The sequence below is a fragment of the Panthera leo genome, chromosome B3 (assembly GCF_018350215.1).
Source record: "Panthera leo isolate Ple1 chromosome B3, P.leo_Ple1_pat1.1, whole genome shotgun sequence".
Classification (NCBI taxonomy): domain Eukaryota; kingdom Metazoa; phylum Chordata; class Mammalia; order Carnivora; family Felidae; genus Panthera; species Panthera leo.
The window spans coordinates 10645687-10672265 of record NC_056684.1 but is presented as its reverse complement, the minus strand read 5'-3'; the positions used below and the strand labels follow the sequence as shown (position 1 = coordinate 10672265).

The window sequence follows — 26579 nt, the reverse complement described above, 5'->3', positions numbered from 1 at the left end:
GAGAGAGAGAGAGAGAGAGAGAGACAGAGCATGATTTGGGGAGGGGCAGAGAGAGAGAGAGAGAGAGAGAGAGAGACAGAATCTAAAGCAGGCTCCAGGCTCCCAGCACAGAGTCCCACACGGGGCTCAAACTCACCAACTACAAGATCACGACCTGAGCTAAAGTCCCACGCTGAAGCGACTGAGCCACCCAGGTGCCCCTCAGGTTGTAGATTTCAAACGGCCAGTGCCTGACCTTCAATCTCTCTCTTGCCCCGCCCTGGTGATATGCAGGGCTCGGAGGGAGATGTTAGAGCATTGGTCAATCTGAGTCCCTCAGTGTCCCCTGGAGCAGACTCTCTGCCAACCAGTGTTGGTCGCATAAGTTGGTGTGCGTAAGCAATACGTCATTGTCGTGGGAAGCCCCCAGCAGTCGGGATTGACTTGTTACTGTAGTCTAGTCTAGTTTATGAATACATAAAATCAAGTAGTTAATTCCAACAAAGGTGCCAAGGAGTAAGGGAGTAAGTTTCCTAAATAATTGCCTACAAATTTTTTGTGCTCGTGGACCCTCCGTTCAGCAGTCTTCTTAGGCAGACTTGGGTGTAGAACAGTTGGAAGCAGAACTAACTGCCTCCACGTGGCAGCCCTGGAGGAGGGGCCGCTTCGTAAACCCCTAAGACGGTGGTGGAACCACCAGCCTGAAAATAAACAATTAGCCTTTGCACACGGGCAGCGGTGCTGGGTTTGGATAGATTGATACAGTTTAGAAGCTGACTGCTTGAAGGAGGGCAACCGTCCCTACTTTTTTTTTTTTTTTAATTGCAAATAAAAAGTTTAATTTAAGGAGCATTTGGGTGGCACAGCAGGTTAAGCGCCGACTTCCGCTGAGGTCATAATCTCGAGGTTCGTGAGTTCCAGCCCAGCGTCGGGCTCTGCGCTGACAGCTCGGAGCCTGGAACCTGCTTCGGGTTCTGCGTCTCCTTCTCTCTCTCTCTCTCTGTCCCTCCCCCACTCACGCTTTCTCTCTCTCTCTCTCTCTCTCTCTCTCTCTCTCTCCCTTTCTCTCTCTCAAAAATAAGATCAACATTAAAGAAAATTTTAGGGGTGCTTGGGTGGCTCAGTCGGTTAAACGTCTGACTTCAGATTCCGTGTCTCCCTCTGTCTCTGTCCCTCCCTCGCTAGTGCTCTCTCTCTTTCTCAAAAATAAACATTAAAAAAATTTAAAAAAAATTTTTTAAAGTTTAATTTCAGAAACTGAGTTCACCATTTATTAATACAGTAAAATATAGTCAATGCAAAATCCGATTAAAAATAGGTACAATAACTTTGTATTTAAGAAAAAGATAACTTCTGTAAATAGTCCAAGGTAAATGAGTGTATTGCTTCACCCAGAATGTTTCATTGATTTGAAAAAAGAAAATGAGCCCTTTTCTACATGTTGAAGTAAAAACTATGAAGACATTTTTGTTAAAAGAATCTGACAACTGATACTTCATTCTGATATCCTTAAGGTTCTGAAATATCCCATCGATGGCTTAGTCTTCCCTGTTATTGAAAACAAAAATCTAAACACTTAAGGCTATTCTCACAACTGTAATGTAAAACGCTTTCCTGTTAATAATTTTTTTAATGTTTATTTATTTTGAAGGAGAGAAAGAGAGAGTGAGCAGGGGAGAGGGAAACAGAATCTGAAGCAGGCTCCGAGCTGTCAGCACAGAGCCCAACGCGGGCCTCGAACTCACGAGCCATGAGAACATGACCTGAGGTGAAGTGGGATGCTTAACCGACTGAGCCACCCAGGCGCCCCAAGATCTTTGCTGTTAATAAGCCATTTCTTCTAAAAAGAATTGTATACATACTTTGGTCAATTTGTGGGTTTTTTAAAGTTTCCAGATCCAATTCCAACAAGGTGTGAGGGAGATTCTCCTACATACAATACCAAATAATTCTTAGACACCAGCAGGGTGTCTCAACTCAATTCTGACACTCTACCCAGAGAGAGCATCAGATTCCACAAGTTAAGGGTTGAGTCCTACAAGACTGCCCCCTGCCCCCACTTCAGATGGCAGGTGCAAGCCTCAGGTGACACCTGGGCTTCTGACCCACCGGCTACGCATTGGAGGTCCAATGGTCTCCTCAGGTTCGACTGAGTTGCTGGTGCAGCTCACAGAGCTCACTTATTTTACACTTAGTAAATACTTAGTTTACCAGTTTATTAAAGGTAACTCTAAAGGATATGAATCAACGGCCAGATATAAGAGAGGGCAAAATATGGAGAAAGGGCACGAAGTTTCCATGCCCTCTCTAGGCATGACGTCATTCTTCCTGCATCCCATGTGTTCACCAGCCCAGAAACTCTCTGAACTCAGCTTTTTTGGGTTTTTGTTTTTTATTTTTAGTATTTTTTAATTTATTTTTTGGGAGAGCACAAGCAGGGGAGGGGCAGAGAGAGGGGGACAGAGGACCTGAAGCTGGCTCTGCGCTGACAGGCTGATAGCAGGGAGCCTGATATGGGGCTCAAACTCATGAACTATACCTGGAGATCACGACCTGAGTTGAAGTCAGACGGTCAATTGACTGAGCCACCTAGGCGTCCCTGGGTGGTGGTGGTGGGGTGGGCAGGGGGGGGGTGTTTAATGGAGGCTTCTTGGAGTAATCTTGATTGACTAAGTCACTGGTCATTGGCTGATTCAACCTCCAGCCCCACTCCTCTCCCCTCCTGGGAGGTCAGGAAGTAGGACTGAAAGTTCTACAGGATTGATCCTGCCAGCAACCAGCCTCACCTCGGAAGAGGGAGTGTCCAAAAGTTGCCATCATTAACATAACAAAAGACATCTTTCTGACTTAGGAAATTTCAAGGGTTTTGGGAATTGTGAGCCAGAAAACTGTGGACAAAGGCTAAATACACATGAGAAATATAATTCGGCCATCTGAAGGCCCAAATATATATATTTCCTGTAAGGCACATGCCATAGAGACAGTAAGCAGGGCTTGCGAATCAGGGGCTACACAGTTTCTAGACTCAAGTCTTTGCCAGTTGGCTAAGTTGGTCATGATCTCGTGGTTCGTGAGTTCGAGTACAAGGAGGTGCCAGAATGAAACCTTGTCTCTGAGCTATTAAGTGAGGTGCAAAAGGGAGTGATCGAGTGGACACTTCAAGGGGAGAAAAGTCTTAATGAAGTCTTGACTCTTTTCCAATTTGGGGAAAAGGGTTTTGTGCGGGGATGGTGAGGTAGAAATTTTTCTACCTCAAATGAAACTCCCTGGGGATTTCAAGCAGCAGGACACTCAGTGCAAAGCTCACGATTAACCAATTAGTGTGATTGATGTGCACAGCAAAGACCGGTAAGGGAGGCCAAGAGAAAAATCACCCCAGCTCCAAATTAACAGGGTTGCCTGTATATATCCATCAGGTCTGAGAAGTGATCGCCAGAACATTGTTTTTGTTTGTGCTGTGTGGGCAGCTGTAAAGTCTGCTGTATCCCGGAGCAGGATTTTAATGATACATATTTTATAAGGAACAGCCACGCACTGCCTTGGAAACTTAGCAGAGTCAAGTGTTCTGATGTCAGAGTGTTTCCCCCTCTCTCATTATGGGAGTCTGCAGAGCTTTTCGTTATAAATTACAAATGTTTGGATCCCTTCTGATAATCCTCTGTCGCCTTATTCTTTGCTGCAGAGTCGTAAGAGATCTTGGTGGGTAAGGAAATGTGAATCAGGTCTTCTAACTCTGAAGAAGCCTTTCTTGATTTTAAATCTTACGTATCCAGTTATGATTAATTTTACGTGTCAACTCGACTGGACCACACAGTGTCCAGATATTTTGTCAAACATTAATCTGGGAAAGTCTTGTGAGGGTGTTTCCAGATGAGATCAACATTTGAAGTGGTGGACTGAGTAAAAAGGATTGTCTCCATGCTGTGGGTGGGGCTTGTCCAATCAGGTGAAGTCCTGGATGGAACAAAAAAGGTAATCCTCCCAAGAGTGAGGGAGAATTGCCCTCAAGCTGGCACATTGGTTTTCTCCTACCTTCAGACTGGAATGGAAACATTGGTTCTTCCTGGGTCTCTCTCTACCCTGTAGGCTTTTGAGCTAAAACGAGATCATTTGCTCTCCTGTTTGTCAGGCCTTCTGACTCAGACTGCAATGAACTCACTGGCTCTCCTGGGTCTCCAGCTTGCTGACAGCAGATCTTGGGACTTGTCAATCTCCAGCCTCCATAACTGTGTGAGCCAATTTACTAATTCCTTACAATAAATATCTTTATAGAAAGATAGACGGAAATGAGTACGATACAGATACAGACACACGTGTCTTATGGTTTTGTCTCTCGGGGAGAGCACTTGACTAATAACAATAGGAAATGACACCTTGTCTGGGTCAGGGTCATGATGCTTTTTAGTACCTGGAAAACAGGATACTTCAAATAAAAACATGCTTCCAACCTTAAATTACACATTGGTAACACTGCCTCAGGATCTGTTTCAGATCTTGGGTATTGTTTACTTAATTAGGATAATTTCCAGAGAATACAGACAGTGTTATTCCATTGCTCTAGAACTAAATAATAGCTAGGAGCAGAAACATCTGATGCTTTCCTTTAAACAAGAAGCCTGTTAGTATCAACTTCCCTATAGTTAAGAGGTGTGAATTGGTTCCTGCTTGCCCAACTTTTCACATTTCTGGCCGTTAAAAAAAATCATATCACTGATTTATTTTACACTTGGTTCATAATGAGCCACCTTAGAGTTCAGGGTCTGAAGTATTTGAACTTTGGCCAACCATGGTTGCGTTGCATCTGGGTGCCTTTGCATATTCTCTGTCCTTGCCTTGGAGAAAAGAAGAATTCCTATAATGTGTGGAAAACACCCCCACTATTTATCCTTGATATTTTAGCTCAAATGCCACCCTTTCTGGGAGTCTTTCTTTATTCCCCAGAAAATGTGGGGAAACCCTAAGCTTCCCCAAAGCACTCACTTCCGCTGTAGGAATTGTCCTATTTGTTCCATCTGTTTTATTTTTTTAATGTTTATTTATTTTTGAGAGAGAGAGAGAGTGTGTGAGTGGGGGAGGGATGGGGAGAGAGGGAGATGCAGAATCCAAAGCAGGCTCCAGGCTCTGAGCTGTCAGCACAGAGCCCGGTGTGGGGCTCACACTCAAGAACTGTGAGATCGTGACCTGAGCCGAAGTCAGATGCTGAACCGACTGAGCCACCCAGGTGCCCCACCCTCTGTTTATTTTAATGCCTGCCGTCCCCCTGAATGGCAAGTTTCTGGACACAGGATCTTATTTTTATCTTTACTATATTGTGTTGCTGCAAATATAAATGCGAGCTACCACTTATTGACCACTTATGTTCTAAAAGCTTTTCATGAATGAATGAATTCAATCTTTATGACAACCCCATGGGATAGACTTTATTAGGATCTTTATTTTAAGCTGAGGAAACTTGGGTGTGGAGAGGTTGTACAGATTAATCATTCTCTTCCACTTGGGTGATCCACAGAGTTTTCAGTGTAGACATTTTCAATAGTTCTGGAATTTCCTTATTCCTAAAGAACCTGGCTTTTATTAGCTGGAGGTAAGCTACCTACCCACATTGAGTGTGGTGCTTGTTCATCATCAAAGAGGGGCAAGTCAAGTTCAAGGGAGCCTGGTACAGGAGTTCAGTAAGTACTCCCGAATTTGTTACCTTCATTTTTCCCCCCAGCTTTATTAAGGTATAATTGACAAAAATTGTACATATGTAAGGTATACAACGTGATATTTTGAAATATGTATACATTGTAAAATAATCACTATAATCAGGTTAATTAACATATATGTCACCTTCCTCCTCCTCCTCCTCCTCCTCCTCCTCCTCCTTCTTCTGGAACACTTAAGATCCACTCTCTTAGTAAATTTCAAGTATACAATACACTATTGTTAGCCATAGTTACCATGCTGTACATCAGATCTCCAGAACTATTTATCTAATATAACTGAAGCTTCGTTCCCTTTGGCCAACATCTTCCCAGATCCCCCTTCCCCCAGCTCCTGGCAACCACCTTTCTACTCTCTGCTCCTACCACTTCGACTATTATAGATTCCTCATGTAAGTGAGACCATACACTATTCGTCTTTCTGTGTCTGGCTCATTTCACTTAGCATAATGTCCTCCAGGCTCATCCATGTTGGTGCTCATGGCAGGATTTCCTTCTTTTTTTAATTTTTAAGACTGAATGGTATTCGTTCATATATTTATGCCAGTTTTCTTTACCCATTCATCCACTGATGGACATTTAGCTTGTTTCCATATCTTAGCCATTGTGAATAATGCTGTAACAAACATGGGAATGCAGATATCTCTTCATTTATGTTGGATAAACAGCCAGAAGTAGAATTCGGGATCATATGGCAGTTCTACTTTTAATATTTTGAGGAATTTCCATGCTGTTTTCCACAGTGACTGCACCAATTTACATTCCCACCAACAGTGCACTGGGGTGTTTTCTTCACATCCTTGCCAACTCTTGTTACCTTTTGTCTTTCTTATGATCTTCATTTCTTTATTCATTCTTTCTCTCCCCCTCTCTCTCACACACACATATGCATAATTTCCAAATTTCATAGGCAGTTTCCAAATTTCCTATTGAATGACGACTTTGGGGAGGACCAGCAGAGAGAGAATCTCTTTGGTAGGTGGGGAGGAGAGGGCGGTGGGAGTCGGAGGCAGTTCTTGTTCTCAGGGCCAACTTTCCCACCCCAATTCAACCTCATTGTCTCCTGCAGCATTCTATTGGCTCTCGCTTGGTCTCCATCCCTTGTGTTCCTCTAAGGCTACAATGGAACATCTCAGGGAAATCTCTGATGAGTCTGTGGTGTATAATGTCCCTCCTGAAAGTGTCTTGATTCTGGTTGGGAGGTTAAACGTTGGAGAGAAAGCCTTGTTTTTACCGTGAGGAGTTGCCAGTGTGCTTAAACTACTCAAGGAGAAAGTCAGGTCATCCAAATAGTGTGCCAGTTCACAGAAGTCCTGGGGAAGATTAGATAACGATCGATCTCATTTTCCACAAGAGCCACATGTCTGTGGGAAGTCCCTGACCTTAGATGGTCAAGCTTAGTTGGAACATTCCAGTTTCAAGATAATTGAAGCAAAGAAAAACTAGATATTTGTCTGAAGGAAGACACTTTCCTACCTATCAGCATTTTCCCCCTGGAGTTTCAACCAGTGATCCTTAGATGCATATTATGTCTCATCTCTGTGTTTATGGGAATAAATCTCTGGGTAAATGAATGAATCTCCAAGTAAATGAATACATCTTGACTAAAGCAGTTAAGAGAAGACTGATGGCCCAGAAACAGGATCTCTGAGTTGCCAGCAAGTCTCTGAAGCAGCCTCGTGATGCTCTCCTTTGATAAGGATGCAAATTATGCTTGGTGTGACTTTTCATAAGATGCCTCCCTTTCAAACAGGTATAAAGGTGTTTCCACGTGCTTGAAAAAAAAGAGACAATAAATGCCTCTTTAAATATTTTTTAATGTTTACTTATTTATTTTGAAAGAGAGAGAGCAAGCAGAGGAGGGGCAGAGAGAGAGGGAGAGAGATAATCCAGAGCAGACTCCACACTGTCAGTGGGGAGCCCGATGTGGGACTCAAACCCATGAACCTGCGAGATTATGACCCAAGCCCAAACCAAGAGTCCGATGCTTAACTGACTGAGCCACCCAGGTGCCCCAATAAATGCCTCTTTTAAAGAAGCTCTGGGCCAGATGCCCACGTTGTTTTACAGTCTTGCCCATGACCAGGAGGTCAGCAAGAGGTTGGACTAACCTCTAAGTTCACCAAGTTAACTAAGTTAAGCAGCAGCGTATTGGAGAGATTTCCTTTTTCATAGTAAATGTGGGTCCGAGTCCAATTCAGACAGTGCCCCTAACATAATATTGGATCATCACTCAATGATGCCAGTAGTTAGAAATTTTATTTAAACCCAAGATGTAGTTAGAAAACGAAAATGTGGATACATTCACAATTTTATTCTCCTGTGCCTACCTGCAGGGTATACTCCTCCCTCAACATAGGTGGGCATCTCCACTGCAGGAAATGAGAAGATACCAGAGGTCCTAGGAACCAACTCTAACCTTCACTTCCTTACCAAATCATTTCCACGTGACAGGTCCTCCTCTGTCTGTGAAGATAAATCCTTGCTAAAATTTTATATACACATGTTTTTCTACAAGATAATGGAAATTGGTCTAGGAGACTAATCATGGTCAGAGCTTTCTGGTGGAAGAACCAGTGTTCCCAGGAGAACGACTGGAAGTGGGGTCCAAGTGGTTCTAGACAAGCCATCATAGATGTTAGGGCCCAGACACAGGGCTCTCCATTCAATGCCACCTCTAAGTGAGAGGCCTTTCTGCAAAGGTCACCAATGCCACTGCCTCCAGACAGAGCATGTCATGATCTGAACCTTTGTTCTGTGAGCCGATCCAGGCCACAGTGTTCCCGAGGTGGGGATTCAGGGGTATCGGTAACTCCCTTACCTAATTAGAAGGGTCACAGACTCACCAGATGACCTCATAGCACTTAAACTTGATATTCAGCACAGACTTGGGAGTGTGTCCTTATTATAATTTTATGCACAGCTCTCACTGTGACCAGTATAAAATGAGAATTTGTGACAGGGGCTTATTTTAAATGTCCTTGCCAGTCAGTGCAGATTATGGACCATGGGAGATGCAGGGCTGCTATTTTCTTGTGAAATGTAGCTAATAAATATGTAAATCAGACTATCTTTATTCATAACCTGGCAGGGATCAGACACGAGATAACAGCCAAAAAACACTACGTTATCTATAATATTAAGTGATTTAATATCTCAAAACCTCAAACGCTGGGAAAAATGGCATGAAAAAAACATTTTTTCCTGGTCAACATTTTGGTGAGCAATCTTTAACATGCTTGTCAATTCTTTCTGTGCACAAGCTTGGAACTTGAAATTATATACATATATATTATTTATATATTAATATATATTTATATAAATATTAACATATATAATGTATATATTTTTGTAAAATATATATATATATTCCCCCCCCTCTCCTAAACTACCTTGTACTTTGAATTGAACTGTACAGGCAGTTCTCTGTCTTTAAAGAATGAAGGCTTCTCCCTTCTGATAATTACCTCTCTGTCAGAAGCTGCTTCTTCAGCTGTGGTCATTCTTCTTGTTTTGTTATTAGGAGACTTGGAAGTACCAACAGAATCCCTCATGCTTTTATTTTCTTCTTGGATTCCATGACCCCACAAGGTGGAGGAAGCCCCTTGAGTCATGCTTCCGCGGCCCCCCATTCATCCCCCCCTGCCAGCTCCCTGATGGCAGTTTCCCCCAAGGTCTATGCTGCCAGGATTGCTGAGAAATGACCTTCCTGTTAGAAACTAAGGGACACATTTCCTTCAGAGACGTGTTTTTCTCTGGGTCATCCAATTATCCTCACCCAGAAGAGTAATCACGGAGACGCCGAGCACTCTTGGAATTGGAGGAATTTTAGAGGTCACCTGGCCAGGTTAACGCTTTGGATCCCCTGAGGAAAGAGGCTCGGGAAGACGGAATGGGTCCTCAGCCCAGTTCTGGGTGTCCCCCAGTTCTGTGACCTGACCTTGGGTGGGTTACTTCACTTCTGAGCCTTGTTTTTCTAGCCACAAAACTGAGATAATGATGTTCAGCTTGGAGATAAGAGGAGGTTCTCCGGAGGAGAGAGCAGACACAATAAATGGCACACGATGTGTTGAGGAACACATGCGAATTTCCATCGCATAACTTTGGCTCGTGCAGATGAGAAGATTCTTCCACAAATAGTAAACATTCATCTAATGGTTTATGATTTATATGTCTCTTTCACCTGTATTGTCTCACTGCATCCTGGGAAGGAGAGCCAGGGAGTATCACCCACATTTACATGTGCACACGTAGAGTCATGTGGTCTTTCCTTATACAGCTGTGTGCATCCTCTGAATCCTGTTCCATGTTTTTTCTCCCTTAACATTTATCATTTCCTAACTTACATGATTACTACATTTACTATTTGTTATCTTTCTATGCCCGCTAGAATCTGAGCTTCATGAGGATGGCCACCTATTCTGCTGACTTCCTGAACTAACCCGAGGGCCCAGAATGGTACCTGAAACCGAGTAGACGCGCGATATTTGATGAACAAGCTGACCAAGCATATGCAATTAATGAGTGACAAAGAATGGCTCAGACCTAAGACATTGGTCTCTAAATTCCATTCACCCACTAGCAAGGGTGTGGTATTGATTAGTACTAAAGGGTGTTTGAGCTGATCCAGATGGAGAGATGACAGGGAGGCAGGGAGCAGAGACAGAAGGAGGAGGAAGGAAAGAGGGAAGGCGAGAGGAAGAACAGGGGAGCCCTTAGGGAAGTGCGACTCAGGGCACGTACAAAGGCTCTCCTCCAATGCACGAGGTAGTCCTGTCACCCCCAGGTCAGCTCTGCACAGCGGCTTTGCAGAGGAAGCCCTGAAATACATGATGGGCAATGAGGTGTCTGTCGTAGGCCCCCTCAGCCATGAGGCACCACCTCCCCCAGGCATTTCAGCTCACGGTATCCCCTCTCAGAATGTCACCGTAAGACCAGACATGTCCTACTCAGTTCTAGACATGACCCCCAGGGGCAAGAGGGGAAACACATTTTTTAACTGTGCAAGAGCAGGATCTCATCACTTTGTGATGGCCCCAGAGGTGGATGTCATCATCAGCCAAGACAGATAACAAAGCAGTCATCTGTGGGACATTTTAGTATCTCTCTGAGTAGTGCTTAGAAGAAAAGACATGGGGTGGTCTGGCCAGCAAAGGAGCTGAGTCATTTCCCAGAAGCTACCCCACATTTTCAGGGGAAAGTAAAATAGGGATTTAAACCATTTTGAGGCTACATGGACAGCGTTCTGGAAAGGAAAGTTCATGTACCCCAAACCTAACCTCGAAAGTCTGTTCCCAGAAACCTTTATTTTACTAGTTATGGAGATTTCTTGTGTCTAAACAACCAAGGGAATATTTCTTATCTTCCTTGAATCAGGAGACAGAGGAGCAGAAGGCCTGCCCACTCCACCAGAATGTGGTGCCCGAGAGGAGCCTTCATTGTCCCCTGTACCCTCCTCTCTGAAAATGTGTTTACACACTGTAGGCTTCCGTGGGCCGTTTTCTTCCTTGTTTGGCTGATTCCTGTTATTCAAGGTCCTTAATGTTTGAAAAAGTCACCACAAACACACAAATAGCAAATCCTGAACCGTTGTTTCTAGAAGTTCAGGGTTAGTTTCCTGCAATTCTCTGGTCACATTTTCATCAACCCACCCATATGTAAGCTGGTTTTAGATGTGTTTCTGTGTAAAGACATCTTGTTTAGTAGATGTTGTTGATTCATTAACATTGAGCTCATGGCCAACAGCACCAGAACTCATGCCCCAACAAAGCTTAGCCAATGTGCCTACTTTCTCCATCAGGCACGTCATGGCCTCCTTGTACTGAGGAGCACTAGACAGCACTTTAGCACTATGCCTGCGGGCCGTTTTGAAAATCAACATCACCAACAAAAAGCACAGAAATGTGAAAAACGTGCACCAAGTAGACTGTGAAAAGGGCACTTGTTTACAGAATGAGAGCTGAAACAAGAAGGCAGAGCACCTTATTTGAACTCAGCTGGGAATGCGTACATCACAACTCAAATTTTTCACCACTCTGTGCAGGTCTACAAATGACCACTGAAGTGCCATGAGTATTGACTTTTGAGTTACAAATAAATTTTAGCAAGGAGGTAATTTCACAAATATGGAATCTGTGAACAGTGAAGACCCAACTGTATTCACAGGAAGTGGGTGGCTGGGTTGTAAGTTTTCTGGGAAGAGAGACTTAGCTCTATATGTCCTTGACTTTCTGGCTAGGCCAGCAGTTCATCAACCCCTACCCTGTAGACACCAAGCAGAATAGTCTTGGTGAAACCACTGTAGGCTCAGCAATGCTCTGTACTGTGATATCACAATTGAGTGATCCCATATTCGTTCCATATTTGGTCCTAGAAGCCAGGGTATGGTGGTGGGGGGTGAAAGGCCAAGTCAGGTGGAGATCACCACCACCACCAGTCATCACCATCAACAACAAGCAAACAGTAAGCATTCACCATGAGCTAAAGCTGTTCTAATCACTCTGCATGGCAAGCCTTTGCAACAACCCAGTGAGACAGGTTCTGTTAGTATCCTTATGTACTCAAAGAAGAAACTAAGTCTTTGTAAGGTCAAGTGCTGGGCTAGTTTCAGTAAGGCAGTGTTTACCCCTCATGTAAACAATAAATGAGTTTCTCTTAAAAACTACATCATGAAGGTCAACTCTAGATTTGAATGTACTTAGTGGCACTGAATTGTACACTTGAAACATTAAGTTTTGTGTTGTATATATTTTACCACAATCAACACACATGATGAATAAAATCATCAACGTTTCTTCAAACCCATCATGTGGTTTGGAGCCTCTGTGCCTTTGCTATGCTATTCCTTTTGTCTGAATGCCCTTTCTTGCATTGTCTGCCTACTCACCCTTCAAAATATGCCACCAATGGGGTCATTTCCTTTGTGAATCCTTTTCCTTCCTGCGTTCCTCACCCCCTCCATTCATGGAATTAATCACTCACTCTTTGGAAGCAGTTCTGAAGCTCTTACATATTTATTATTTCTTTTAAAAAATTTTTCGAATGTTGATTTATTTGAGAGAAAGAGAGAGTGCAAAGGAGGGGAAGAGAGAGAGGGAGACACAGAATCTGAATTAGGCTCCAGGCTCTGAGTTGTCATCACAGAGCCCAACACAGGGCTTGAACCCACAAAACATGAGATCATGACCTGAGCCAAAGTTGGGTGCTTAACCAACTGAGCCACCCAGACACCTCTACATAGTTATTATTATTACACGTGAGACAGATCATTGTAAATATTTACCTAGGCATCTTTTGTTTCTGTTCTTGTCTGTGCCCCTAGTGCCTGTGTGTCTTTGACACACAGCAAGTGATCCACAGATGTATGTTGGACACAGGACCTATTTATAATACTGCACAAGGGACCATATCTAGAACAAGGCCTAAGATATCAAATGAAGGGAGAAATTGCCACCCTGAGCTTGGCTCCATGTTCCTCTGTAGTCAGGACATTTGTTTGAAAGTGGAAATTGCTTTTTATTACCAGGGTGGCCTGTCTTCTGTGATGTCAATCTAAAAACCATCTTGGAATGTCATCCATGAAATTATCTCAACTTTTCTGTAGCAAAACTGCTATCATATGACATTTTCGTTTTGCTCTGAGCTTTCCCATGCATCTCTTTATGCCAATGTAACATGGGTGGGTGGCTGTCTGAGGTGGTGATGCCTGACATATTGGGGTCCTGGGCTCCCATTCCCCTACCCCCACTTTCCAGCTCTTTTAAAAAAATGTTTCTTAACGTTTATTTATTATTGACAGACAGAGACACAGCATGAGCATGGGAGGTAAAGAGAGTGGGGAGACACAAAATCTGAAGCAAGCTTCAGGCTCTGAGCTGTCAGCACAGAGCCCGACATGGGGCTCAAACTCCACAAACCGCGAGATCATGACCTGAGCCAAAGTTGGATGCTTAACCAACTGAGCCACCTAGGTGCCCCATACAGATCTTGATTATGGGCAGAAACTTAACAGTTCAGGCTCACAGTTTTCCTCTCTGCAACACAGGGATTAATACTCTTTTCTTTGCCTTATCAGAATCATCCTGAGTACCAATGAGATAGTATGTGTGAAATGTCTTTGAAATTTTGACATTTTGAAGGCAGAAGGTGCTTCTGTAATCAGGTCTATCAGTGTCACACTTAGCTTCCCTTTTCACAAATATGTCTCTTTTCAAGATCTAAGGGTGTTCTACTATTCCAGGACCCCAAGACCTAGCAGAGAGGGCATAGTGTGGTATGCTGCATGCTAACAGTAGACATCATTGCTCAACCACAGCACAATTGCCTGGGCTTTGGATGCTTCTGAAAGATGAGGGAGCATAAGGCAGTCTGAAGGCAAAGTACAAGCTAGTATACAAACCCCCCCCACCCCAGGTGGGATCTGTGTGATATTCCTCAGGCACTCCCTGCTGCCCAGAAACAAAAGAAAGGAGAGAAAACAAATGGTTAACCGATAGAGACCACAGTCATAAAGGACAGGACTCTCCATCAGTTTACAAATACATTAGTAAATTACGAGAAAAAGGCAATCTTATCAATAGTTTAATCTCCAGAAACCTATAGACTTAGTTTCCTGGATCCCCGACATCATCTTCCCCTCCATAGTGATGTGGGGGAACAAAGGTAAGAAGAAAATGGCAGGTAAAATTAAGTTGCCTTATAACCTGCAGCCCTTTGACAAATAGTTGAGGCTGGCAGAGTATAACATTTCTCTAGGAACTCCCTATTGTCTTTCCGTTAATAATTTGCTAGAGGGAAAAACAACCTTAGCTTGACAATAGCTGGGCCTCCAGTATCCTGGGAGCCTTCTTTAGCAGATGAAAATCTCTTTGGAAACTTCCCTTTTGCCTTTACCTCCCCAGCAACATAGTATGTAACAAGCCATTCTTCACAACCCCAGTGCAGCTCTTTCTGCCCATGGGTCCTGTCCCTGTGCTTTGATAAAATCACCTTTTTGCACCAAAGATGTCTTCAAGAATTCTTTCTTGTCTGTCAGCTCTGAACCCCAACGTCACCCCAAAACCTCATCATGAATACACTATTCTGTGTGGGGCACGGCATTTCAAATTCTCTGCTGTAAAGAGCCAGATTTTTCTCTTTAATTCCCAACAGATAGCAGACTGGAATGCGGTCCTACCGCTCATGACTGGTACCCAGCTCATGGGCATGAGACTCAGCATGTGGGTTTGATAACAACCCCTCCCCCCCCGCCCACTTCCTGCTCAGGGAAACAAGTCCACTGATCACACACTGATATGTTGTGGCAACATTGAGTTGCCATATGAGCACCTGAATGCTTGTTTTCTACTTCTGCATTTAAACTGTACTTTGAAGGCACCTCCCTAGGCGGCAGGTCTCATTTAACGTGGATTAGCTGGTGAGATGAGCTCCCTTTGCCACTCCTGACCCCGACTCTTCTATCGAATGTGACAGACAGCACCAACCTCGCAGGCTTCTTAAGAGAACCGAATGAGATGTGTGAGAAAGCTGTTTGTAAACTCTGCCATGTTATCCAAGCGTTAGGTTGTTACTGTGATCCCCATATCCATCGCTTAGTCTTTGAAAATTATATAACAATACCTGTAAAAGCTTTGCCCAGCAAATGCAGCGTGTTTTCTCATTATTATGGTCTTCTTTTTGTTTTCCTAGACCGATAGGTTCATAGTTTTGTTGTTGTTTCATTCTTATTTGCCAGCATTTCGGCCCTATTGTGGGAGAAGGTTAAAACGCCACTCAGTCTGTCTGAGGCTTTCAGCAGGGCCTCAAAGCCTTAGAGCAGCACAGTAGGTGCCAAGTACCCCCACCCTCTTAGCAGTGCTTGCTGAGAGATTGGAAAACCAGTTGTGCAAGCCACAGCCCTTCACCCACCTCCAGGCTCAAGGGTGGAGGGAGGGGCTGGTGCAGGAGGGTGCCTTTGACAGAGTTGTCAGGGTGCTGTGCTCCACCCTCTGTCCCCTGGGCAGGGGGTAGAGAGGGCTTCTAGTTACCCTAGTCAAGTGGGAAGGCTGTGATCCACCCCACCACCCCCCCTGCCGCCATCAGAGAGCCCAGCGTGAGCCCCCTGGCATCTGGGGCCCACAGAAAGGTGTGTTAGCATCGTCGAGAGATTCCAAAGAGGAGTAGCCATGACTGATGCTGGATTTGTCTGATTATAAAGAGCAAAGTTGGTGAGTGTGCTCTAGGGACCAGATGGGGACTTGGTGAAGGGACCAAAGAAGACATTCTGGGGGAACAGTGTGATCCTATGGGAAGGGTGAGCCAGCAGATGTCCAGAGCTTGATGAGAGAGGTCTGGCCTGTACTGAGAAACGGAGAATGCTGTTCTCAGTGGTATGGTGTGTGTGTGTGTGTGTGTGTGTGTGTGTGTGTGTGTTATATGTCTAGTATTTATGGTATGTGTGAGCGGTGTGTATGTGTTGGTGTGTGTGCGTGGTGTGCACATGTGTGACGTGTGGTGAATCTGCAAGGACCCTGCGACAGTGCCTATGAGGGCAAAGCCCAGCAAATGTGTGCCTTACACCTTCTATCTGGAAGGACCAGCCCACATGACAACTTGTCAGTGGGGAGGATGCTTCCCTCTTCCCCTAATCTGCTCGCCCTCCTGGCCCTGCGTGGAAAGGCAGAGACCGGGTGTCCAGCCTGAAACAAGATGGCGCTGGGTAAGGAATTTACAGTGTCTTCGGTATTGTACTTTACTCCAGCGAAATTAGGCAATGAGGCCATTGGACCCCACATTCTGATACCGAAACCAAGGGAGTGTTTGTTTATTATAAAAAAAAAATTTAAAAACAGAAAATCTTACTGAGATTTCATCCAGGAACGAGTGGAAGAAAAAGTTGGCTTTGAAGGAGCAGAAGGAGAAAGACTTACATTGACCTTTTCACCCTCTATCAAGTTAACCTCATTCAATAAACAGGGTTCATTTTCTGTTATTTTAGCTCCTCTTCCCAACTTTTGCAGCCACAGGGAGTATCATGAGTGGAAGACATATAATGTCAGCTGCAGAGCCAGAAAACTAGTAAAGCCCGACATGAAAGATGGTCTTCTACACTTGTCATGCGTTAAGAGAATGCCTTTGCAGAGACTGATCAACTCTGACGACCAAGGTAGTTCGGGTTGTTCTCCCTCAGAGGTAACCCCCCTGGCTTTAATAACAAATATGTGCAGCCACAGCACTGCCTCCTCCATCACATTTACCATCACCTCCACCTCTACCATCACCTCCATTTCTCCACCACCACCTCCACCATCACCTCCACCTCCGCCATAACCATCTTTCTCCACCATCACTTCCATCGCCTCCACCACCACCTCCACCTCCACTACCACCACCTCCATCTCCTCTACCTCCACCATCACCCCACTTCCACTACCATCGCCTACACCTCTATCACCTTCACTCCGACCCCATCGCCATCTTTCCCCACCACCATCTCCATCACCTTTACCACACCTCCACCACCACCATCACCTCCATCTCCACCATCGCTTCCACCACCATCACCATCACCTCCACCTTTCCCCACCATCACCTCCACCACCTCTGTCAGCACCTCCACATCCGCTTCCATCAGCTCCACCTCCTCCGCCACCACGTCTATCACCCCCCCCCCCCGTCAGCTCTACCATCACCCTCACCACCACTGCCTCCAGCATTGCCACTAGCACCACCATCACCATCTCGATCATCACCACAATTATCGCCATCACTACTGCTGCCACTGCTGCCACCACCTCCACCACCACTCTCACCCCTGCTGCCACCACCATGATCTCAATTACCACCGGAATCACTATCGCCACCACCGCCATTTCTGCCATGGTCGCTGGCACCATCACTCGTGCCACTATTTATGACGTATTAGGATGCACCAAACAGTGCTAAATACTTCATGTACAGCATCTTACTTAACCCTCACAGCTGTCTTTGTAAAGACTACTATTATCTTTGCTTTAAAAAGGAAGAAACAGAGGCTTAGAGAGGTCAAGTAACTTGTCCAAGGTGATAAAGCTTGATTCGAATTCGACTTTTGCTTGAGAAAAAAAAATCATAGAAATTCTGTTCTTGGAAGAATCTTCATTTCAGGAGCATCTTTCATGAAGTTTCTAAAACTAAGACATTCCCCCTTCTCTTGGTTTATCCCATATAAAGATACTCTTGAGAGAGCTTTACTTAGCAGAGAAAATACACATCAAACACCAAATACATTTCAAGGCTAAAAATCTCTCCAAATCCTAATCTCAAAATGCTTAAGAATGTTTTCAAGCACTTGTTGACAGTGAAAAGAGCATCCAATCGAGGGGGAGTGAGAGGTGAAACTATGCTTTTCGGGGGAGGGAGGGGGCTCTGTGGCTCCTGGTGGTTGCTCTTTTATTAATTTCCTGAACCATTTATTTGTTCCCTAATGACAGTGGTTTTGCACTTCTTGGCTAAATCACTACATCAATGAGGTAAGTGTTTTTGGAAACCCTTATGATTATTTAATGGGGAAGAAAATTATCCCCAGTCTCAGTGCCATCTTCAAGCCTCCTTTCTGGTCTCTTGCTCTCTGATTACTTCCTCTTCTGTACCAACATCATCCTCTCCAATCCCCAGACATACCCCAAAGGTTGTTTAGCTTTCTTTTTCCTACCTCCATGTGCTCTTGATTAATATTTAAGGAGTCACCCCACCCAGCAGCAAGAGAAACTGAAATTTAAGTTGGTTTTATTTTGTTCTTTTCTAACTGGCATCTGTATTCTCTTGCCTAGTCTGCCATGTGAACAAGGCATGCCTATAGTGAGGGATAATGATAATAACATTATCAGCTAGGTTTAGAGGTATAATTTGTATATGCAGAGTTTGATGACCTTGTCTGGAAGACAGAGGTATTAGAAAGCATAACTTTGCATCAGAAGCAACAGGGGCTGAAGGGTGAGCTCCAGGATGGAATATTGATTGTCAATGGATGCCCGTTGTGCACCGGCTATTCGATTCCACCCTTGAGTACTGCACTGTCAAAAAGCAAGCACATATAAAACACTTCTGCTGCATATGAAGCGTGATGCTTTATCTAGAGGGAAAGCACTTGTATAATTACCTAAGAGCTGGAATAACCAATTTTACTTAAAACAATGACGGATAAGCTCTGGTTGTTCAGACTTGGGTATTTGGAAAATAGTTTTCTAAAAACATATGAAGTGAACACATCACATCAAATAGAACAACTGAATTTTTCTTGCCAATGATGAAATTCAAGGTTTCTGGTGAAAATTAGACCTTCAGATTTTGTATTTGCCATTGTGAGCTTGACAGCTTTCTGATAATGACTTTTTTGATGAAATTGACAGTGATATTAATATACATAATTTTTGCATGTTGTATAATGAACTAGGACAGAGGATCAGCATAACTCAGTGAACTGATATTTTCCAAATGATCATGGCACCATGTTACAAAGACGTGTATGAGTTGAAGGACAAAGAACAAAGGACAAAGGACAAAGGACAAAATAAACTGATAGATTTTAATGTAACAGTATGTGAAAAAAAGTTAATCCATAATGTTTCAGATTCTACATGGCAGCTAATATTTAAGAAATTGCCACTTGTTGAGTGTTGGTGTAGTAGTAAAGGAGAATAACCATAATTATTGGAAAAGGCTATTAAAATCTCTCCCAACTACACAGCTGGGTGGTGCCAGATCTTCTTCACAGACTTCAAACAAACCAACATATTGTGGCAGATTGCAGGTATCAGAATTCTGCTAATTGTCCTCTTTAAGCTAGACCTTAAAGAGATTTTTTTTTAAGTTTATTTATTTTGAGAGAGAGGAAGCACAAGTGGGGGAGGGGCAGAGAAAGAGGGAGAAAGAGAATCCCAAGCAGGTTCCACGCTCAGTGGAGAGTGCTATGCAGGGCTTGATCTCAGTACCGTGAGATCACGACCTGAACTGATATTAACAGTTGAATGATTACCTGACTGAGCCACCCAGGCACCCCTAAAGAGATTTTTTTAATTGCAAAATAATGTCATTCTTCTAACTAAATACTTGTTTGGGCTTTGGAAATATAACATTTTTCATAAAAATGTGGTATTTTTATTAACATGTAATGAGTTTATTATTTTATTAAAAAACTTTTTTAATGTTTATTTATTTTTGAGAGAGACAGAGTGCAAGTTGGGGAGGGGCAGTGAGAGAAGGAGACAGAATCTGAAGCAGGGTCCAGGCTCTGAGCTGTCAGCACAGAGGGGGGCTGTTCGGGGGGCTCGAACTCACAAATCACGAGATCATGACCTGAGCCGAAGCCAGATGCTCAACCAATTGAGCCACCCAGGTGCCTCAGTTTGTTATTTTAATAAATCATTAAGTTGACATTTTAAAAAGTTTTTCAGCTTTAATCCTCAGTTTATAAATACACATATGTATGTATGTGTAGGTATATATGTGAATATGTGTGTGTGCATATCAGATGAACGATAGCTTTTTGAGGTCCTAAATAAGTTTAAATAATGAAAGGATCCTGCAGCCAAAAATTTATGTTATATCTCATAAGGTCATGATAAAAGAAACTACTATATATTTGTCTCCCTTTTTATTTATTTATTTAGATATGTATAAAAACATTGAAGATTTATCATGGGCCAAGTGCTATATTAAATCACATATGAGGAGATACAAAGAGAAATCCGACAACATCCTTGTGTCAAGGGAGTTACTGTTTGGTAGGATAAATAAACAAATATTAAATGACACAAAGAATTAATTTATTCTTTCAGCAAATATTTCTAAAATGTGCAAGATCCTGTGCTGAGAGTAGGGGTGGTGATGGTGAGTCTGATAGTCATATTCTGGAGCTTAGACTCTAATCTGAATTAGTCAATTAATGAATTCATTGGACAACATGTTGGGAGTTCTAGAAGAGTTGATTAGGGAAGTAGTTAATCAGTTATTAGCTGATGATCAGTTAAGCAGGGACGATGTCACAGATGTTGCACTGAGATGCCCAGGAAGAATAGGAATTATCCTGGAAGAGGGGAAGAGGCAAGGAGAAGAAGAGTGTTTCAAATAGAACAGACAGCACGTGAAACAGAACTGAGCAGGAAGACACTTTCTTTCTTCCTTGAGGCACTTATGATGAACAGATGGTCTTGATTCATTCTCTACAAATATCAGCCAAAGAGATCCTTAATGTTTTACTGCCTTGGGCAAACATCTTGAGTCTTGTATAGAGCTTCAATGCCTTACTCTCTTGGGCAAATACTGTAAACCCGTATTGATCCTAAAGGCTTTACTGGACAAATACTTTCTTTAAATACATGTTCTCAGACCCCCTATACAAATAGCCTTTTGCTATTTGATGGCTTATGTCAGGGTTCACCTTTGCCTCCCTGGTAAGCATTACTATGTTTCTTCTTCCTTACCTGAGCATCACAAGGTCCTCTCCTTAACTGAATATAGGGCAAGTCTTAGAGGGACTCTCTGTTGTGTCCAGAACAGAAAGAAAGCTTGTCACTTTTATGTGTTAAGAAACTGGGCTGAGGATGTCCCTGACCCTTGGCAGGTAAGATGTCTCCTTCTTCCTTCCTGCAATGCAGTTTTTATAAAAGGTGAAGGAAGCCTCATTTTCAAATTCTCTGGGTTTTTTCCCCTCCATAATACCAGACTGCAGAAATCCAGGGGAAGGATAGAACTGGAAGAGGATGATGAAAAAGGAGGCGGCCATATTGTTTGGAGTCCTGTAGATTTTGACAGACATTTTATATTTCATTTTAAAAGAAAGAGGGAAGGATTGAAGGATTTAAAGTTTGGAGTAATACATGGCCAGATTTACGTTTTCAAAATGATAAATTTGACTGGAGGAAGGCAAGAGTAGATGCAGAAGAACCTCTGGAACGTGTGGCAGTGCTCCGATGGAAAGATGACAGCTTCACCCAGTGGAGTGGCCATAAAGATGAAGCAAAGCAGATAGATTTGAGAGACATTTTGTAAGAAGAAGCCGTAGGCCTGATTAACATATTGGGTATATGCGGTATGATAGAGAGGAAGAGGGCAAGCCAGGTGCCTGGCTTCTGTAATGGTGGATGTGGCGATGACATTCACTGACACGGGAAACTGGAAGGGGGCTGGGCATAGAGCGGGGGCCCTGAGTTCTGATTTGCAAACACTGACTTCAAGTTGCCAGTGACCGATCATGGTAGACATGCTAAATGAACACCTGTATGCATAGATTTAGAGTTCAGAAGAAAGTTCTGGAATGTGGATATACATTTGGCAGTGATCTGTGTACAGATTATAACAGAAGCAATGGGAGTAGACAAGCTTGCTTAAGAAGAGCAGTCAGACTGGGAAAGGCAAGGGCTGGTAGAGCATTTAGAGTTAAGTCCCGAATGTAGGGGGAGCTGAAGTAGTTCATCTCTGGAGTCCAAACGGACACATTATTGCTCTCAAATGGGAAAGGCTTCTTAAAGAAAAAATACTTCTTTTTAAAAGAGAAAAGCAATATATGACCACTGTGGGAATTTAGGAGAAGGAAAAAGCACAAGGGTCAATCATCATTGTATAGCTCAGAGATCATTAGTAATAAACATTTCAGGTGCTTCTTTCTGGCCACTTAAAATATATTGTATATCATATGGTTTTTATATCAAAGAGATTATAGAACATAGATAGTCTAATATCTTCATTTGCTTCCCATGGCATTACAAATGGTTTGAAAACTTCATTTGAATGTGTGTCTATTGTCCCATCCTGTGAAAAATGAATACTTTGAAAATTTTACCCTGGTAGCACGATCCAGAAGTAGAAATTTGTCCTCTCTCTGGCTATCAGAGTATGGACTGGATTTGGGTTTTATTTGGAAGGAGGGCCCCTTCTGAGAAGCACTTGTGCATGGGACTTCTTGAGACTTTCCTGGAGTTATATGAGTTCAGCACTTGTTTTCCTCTTTAAAATTGAAGTTGTCCCTTCCATTTTATTTTCAACTGTATTAGGGATTTGGAGGTTTGAACATAATATTGAGTTCCAGACACATTATAACAACCACACAAGAATAAATAAAAGGCTGCCTAAATTACATACAAAATAAGCCATCATCTGCCCTTTTCGGTTTTCTATGAGAAAATTCCTGTTACAAAGGTGCCAGAAGACCAACATACATTTGCCGCATCGTCCAGAGGTAGATGGAGTCATGCGGAACGTTCTGTACATTGCAAATGCCTCCTGCATCTGCATTCACACATAGTTTAGAGTGTTGAGAATTGGAAGGGCTTTATCATGAATAAATGGGGGAGGGGAATCCAAAGTAACAAAACAACAGCACTGAATTGGGAGTGTGTAGGAAAGAAGGGAAAGCCAGCATTATTTCCAGGGACACCTGTAAAATTGGGCATCCACTCCTCCTGGGTTAGTGATAGAATGGGAGGAACCAATGCCCTAATAGCCTCATTGGTTTTTTAGAACCTTGCAAGTTGCTGCCCCAAGAGAATGGAGAACGAAACTGTTCCTTTTCTTTTGTAGCTCAGTACAGGATGTTATTAGTGACTAAATTTGGTTCCTCACCATTGTGACCAAACAGGCGACCCCATTCCAGGTCTGCACCTCGATGAGTCACCAAACACCCTGAGCCTCAGGCTCCTAACCTCCACCATGGCATGAGACAATATGTATTAAGGCACATCGTAAACTGCAAAGTACTATAGGAATTAGAGTGATAACTTTTTGTAGCAATTTTGCAGGTGTGATAACAGAATTTTACAGATAAATGTACTTGCAAATATGATTCATTTCTGCCAACTCTAAGGTAGGTCACAATGATAAGGAGGGATTCTTTATCCCTCGTCACCATTTTCTGCCCCTGAATTGCATTTGATCTTTGGTACAGTAATTTCCACTTGCCCTTGAAGTCAATGAAATGGCCACTTCATGTACTGTGACTCTCGTGGGCTGGACTTTCTTTGAGGTTTAATTATTGATGACAAGGGCAGAGACCCTGGAGAACTCTGGTCAGTAATTTCTGGGGAGAGTCAAGGATGAAATGTTGACTCAGGCCTACATTTTCCCCTCACGGGCTGTGACCCCAGTCTTTCATCACTGGGGCTGAGTCAGCGATGGTGATGGACAGGATTTAATCTGGACCAAGTGCTTTTCACACACATGTGGATACTTGTGGAGCTCAGTCTAGTATTTTACATGACGGTGACTTCCTTATTTGGTTTTCTTTTGCTCAAGGTCAGGTGTGACATAATCTCCACTTTACTGAGGGAGTGCTTCAATATCTCTCAGTGAGAAAACCTAGGAGCCTCCAACAAATGTGTAATCCAATGATATACCGGACTGATGCAAGAATACAGCAGCTAGTGACTTGGGACCTCTGGCCATATTTCTTTGTTAACATGTACTTTTGTTTTCCTTTTTCTTTTTCTGCCAACAATGAATATTGTATGGCCATTTCTATGATAGAAAGTACTCATCCTCTACCCTCCTCCACTACCAAAGATATCTAGGTTTTTCTGTCTTTTGCAGATGATTTCACAGGCTTGTCTCATTCTGAAACTTTGTGGCCTTGGTCTTAATTTCTCTTTGCTTTTCGTCAACACTCGCTCTTTTGTCTGGCTGAAAAATGGCCTGGCTTCCTTGTCAGTGGCCAAGAAAGCCTTAAAATGCTTGACATGTTCTTCCCCTTCTCCTTGGTATTGACAAAAGCCTTGCATCCATTGCCTTTTGGCCTGTATTCATTGAGTGGAATGGCCTCATAGCCTGCATTATTTAAACCATTCACTCTTTATGTTGCCCTTACGTAGGCTTTTGCCTTCTAATTTCCTTGTAGGGTGCAGTTGAATTAATGCAAGTGAAATGCGTACATGATGTAGCTCCGTTCCATTATTTGGGGCCAGCCCATGTGCTCAGCACATTGATTTCATTATCTCAGCTCCGACACCATATCCCACCTGTTTCTCTGCCCTGGAGAGGAACTGGAGAGGGCCAGGACAACATTCTGGCTCCCCCAGCCATGTTTCTGTGAACCAGACTCTTTGGCCTTCAAGGTCTGGCTGATACTCATCAGATTCAAAGCTTTGGGGACCTCTTGCTAATGCACCAAAGCCTAAGAGTGCTTAGTCTCCTGCTCTGGTCTTTCATTGTCTTCCTGATTTCAATTATGTGTGTTTGGAACATTACCTAGAAATCGGAAGGCACAGAAATCAATCCCATATGTGCAAGTAGATAAACTCATAGCTCCTTTCACAAAAGATGCATAGACTGTGTTTTAGAAATCCTGATGGCTTATCAATCTCTTTCTCTAAGTCTATTAAGCAAATATGGAAGAAGGTTTGGGAGGCCCCAGGGCTCTCCACCAGGATGGTCACCAGGTGTCCACAGACATCTCAGAAAGAAAATCAACATGAAGGGGTATGTATTAATTTTCACAGAAGACACTTCATAGTTTCTATCACATTCTTAAAGGACTCAGAACTTCCCCCCAGTTATACACTACTGTTCTGCCGTGGTGTTCTCAACCAGTCAGGGGATGCCCCCACATCCAATCAACTACCCCTGACTTCTGAGTCAGAAAAGAAGAGTGGGACTATCAATTCATTTTTTTTAAAGTTTTTTTTTTCATGTTTATTTATTTATTTTTAATCTTTTAAATGTTTATTTATTTTTGAGAGAGAGACAGAGTGCGAGCAGACGAGGGGCAGAGAGAAAGGGAGACACAGAATCTGAAGCAAGCTCCAGGCTCTGAGCTGTCAGCATGGAAGCCCAACACAGGGCTTGAACTCACAAGCTGTGAGATCATGACCTGAGCTGAAGTCAGACCCTTAGCCAACGGGTGAGAGCCACCCAGGTGCCCCTCAGTTCATTTTAAAATAAAAAATATTATTTAACACAATGTGCCTTATTTCATACTTTGAATTTATTATACATATTATATATAAATATACTTTTATATTTCATATCTCTCTATTATGACATATTTAGGTACCTCGATAAAAATATACAAATCCAAAATATAAAAAGCATACACCTAGATGTCTTTTTATACTATATGCCTTTTTATATTGTATAACAACTGCAAATCCAAAATATTTATATAAAAAAAACAGAGCTGAAGTTTGGTCAGCCAGTGCCCCCACTGCCTGTTTGAATCTTGTTTTCATTTCTGGAGAATGTTCCCAAGGTTGTGACTCCGATGTTTTTGCTGTGTGAACTTCTGTTTACCAAGTTTCTCTCTACACCTTTTTAGTGTTGAATGTTTCTTTTGGGAGAAGCAGCTATGGGTTTGTACCGAAACTGCTGTCGGTGCTTCTACTCAAGAGGCTTTTCTCCTATAACACATGTACTTTTTGTTATTGCTGCTTTTGAAAAGAAGAAAGCAATTTCTTGCGACTCCAGTGGAGAAAAATGTTAAAAAGATAGTTCCCTGGATTCGATCTGGAACGGGTGTCTCTGCCGTTGAGAACTCGTACTTCCTTCCAATGCTTCATGGAACATAGAGCATTACCTTTCAAAGAAAAAAAAAATAGAGAAAATTGGAGTCAACTAATAACCGAATGTTATTTAACCGATCTCCCATTTTAAAAAACGATTTATTTAGGGGTGCCTGGGTGGCTCAGTCGGTTAAGCACCTGACTCTTGACTTCTGTTCAGGTCATGATCTTATGGTTTGTGGGTTCGAGCCCCTGTGTTATGCTCTGTGTTGACAATGCGGAGCCTGCCTGGGATTCTCTGCCAATCTCTCTCTCTCTGCCCCTCCCCTGCTAGTGCTTCCTCTCTCTCTCTCTCCCTCAAAAATAAATAAACATTAAAAAAAATTAAATTATTTAAATAGTGACTTCAGAGCTCTCATTTGTTGTGCAGGGTGTAGAGTATGTGTTATTT

General features: G+C 43.0%; 1 long non-coding RNA gene across 1 annotated transcript; it reads left to right on the top strand.

The window, feature by feature from the left end:
* The first annotated feature begins 12081 nt into the window (after positions 1–12081).
* LOC122221124 lies at positions 12082–16757 on the top strand. Its single transcript, XR_006203085.1, has 2 exons — positions 12082–12146; positions 16660–16757. It is a non-coding gene; the product is annotated as an uncharacterized LOC122221124 (long non-coding RNA).
* Positions 16758–26579: the final 9822 nt, after the last annotated feature.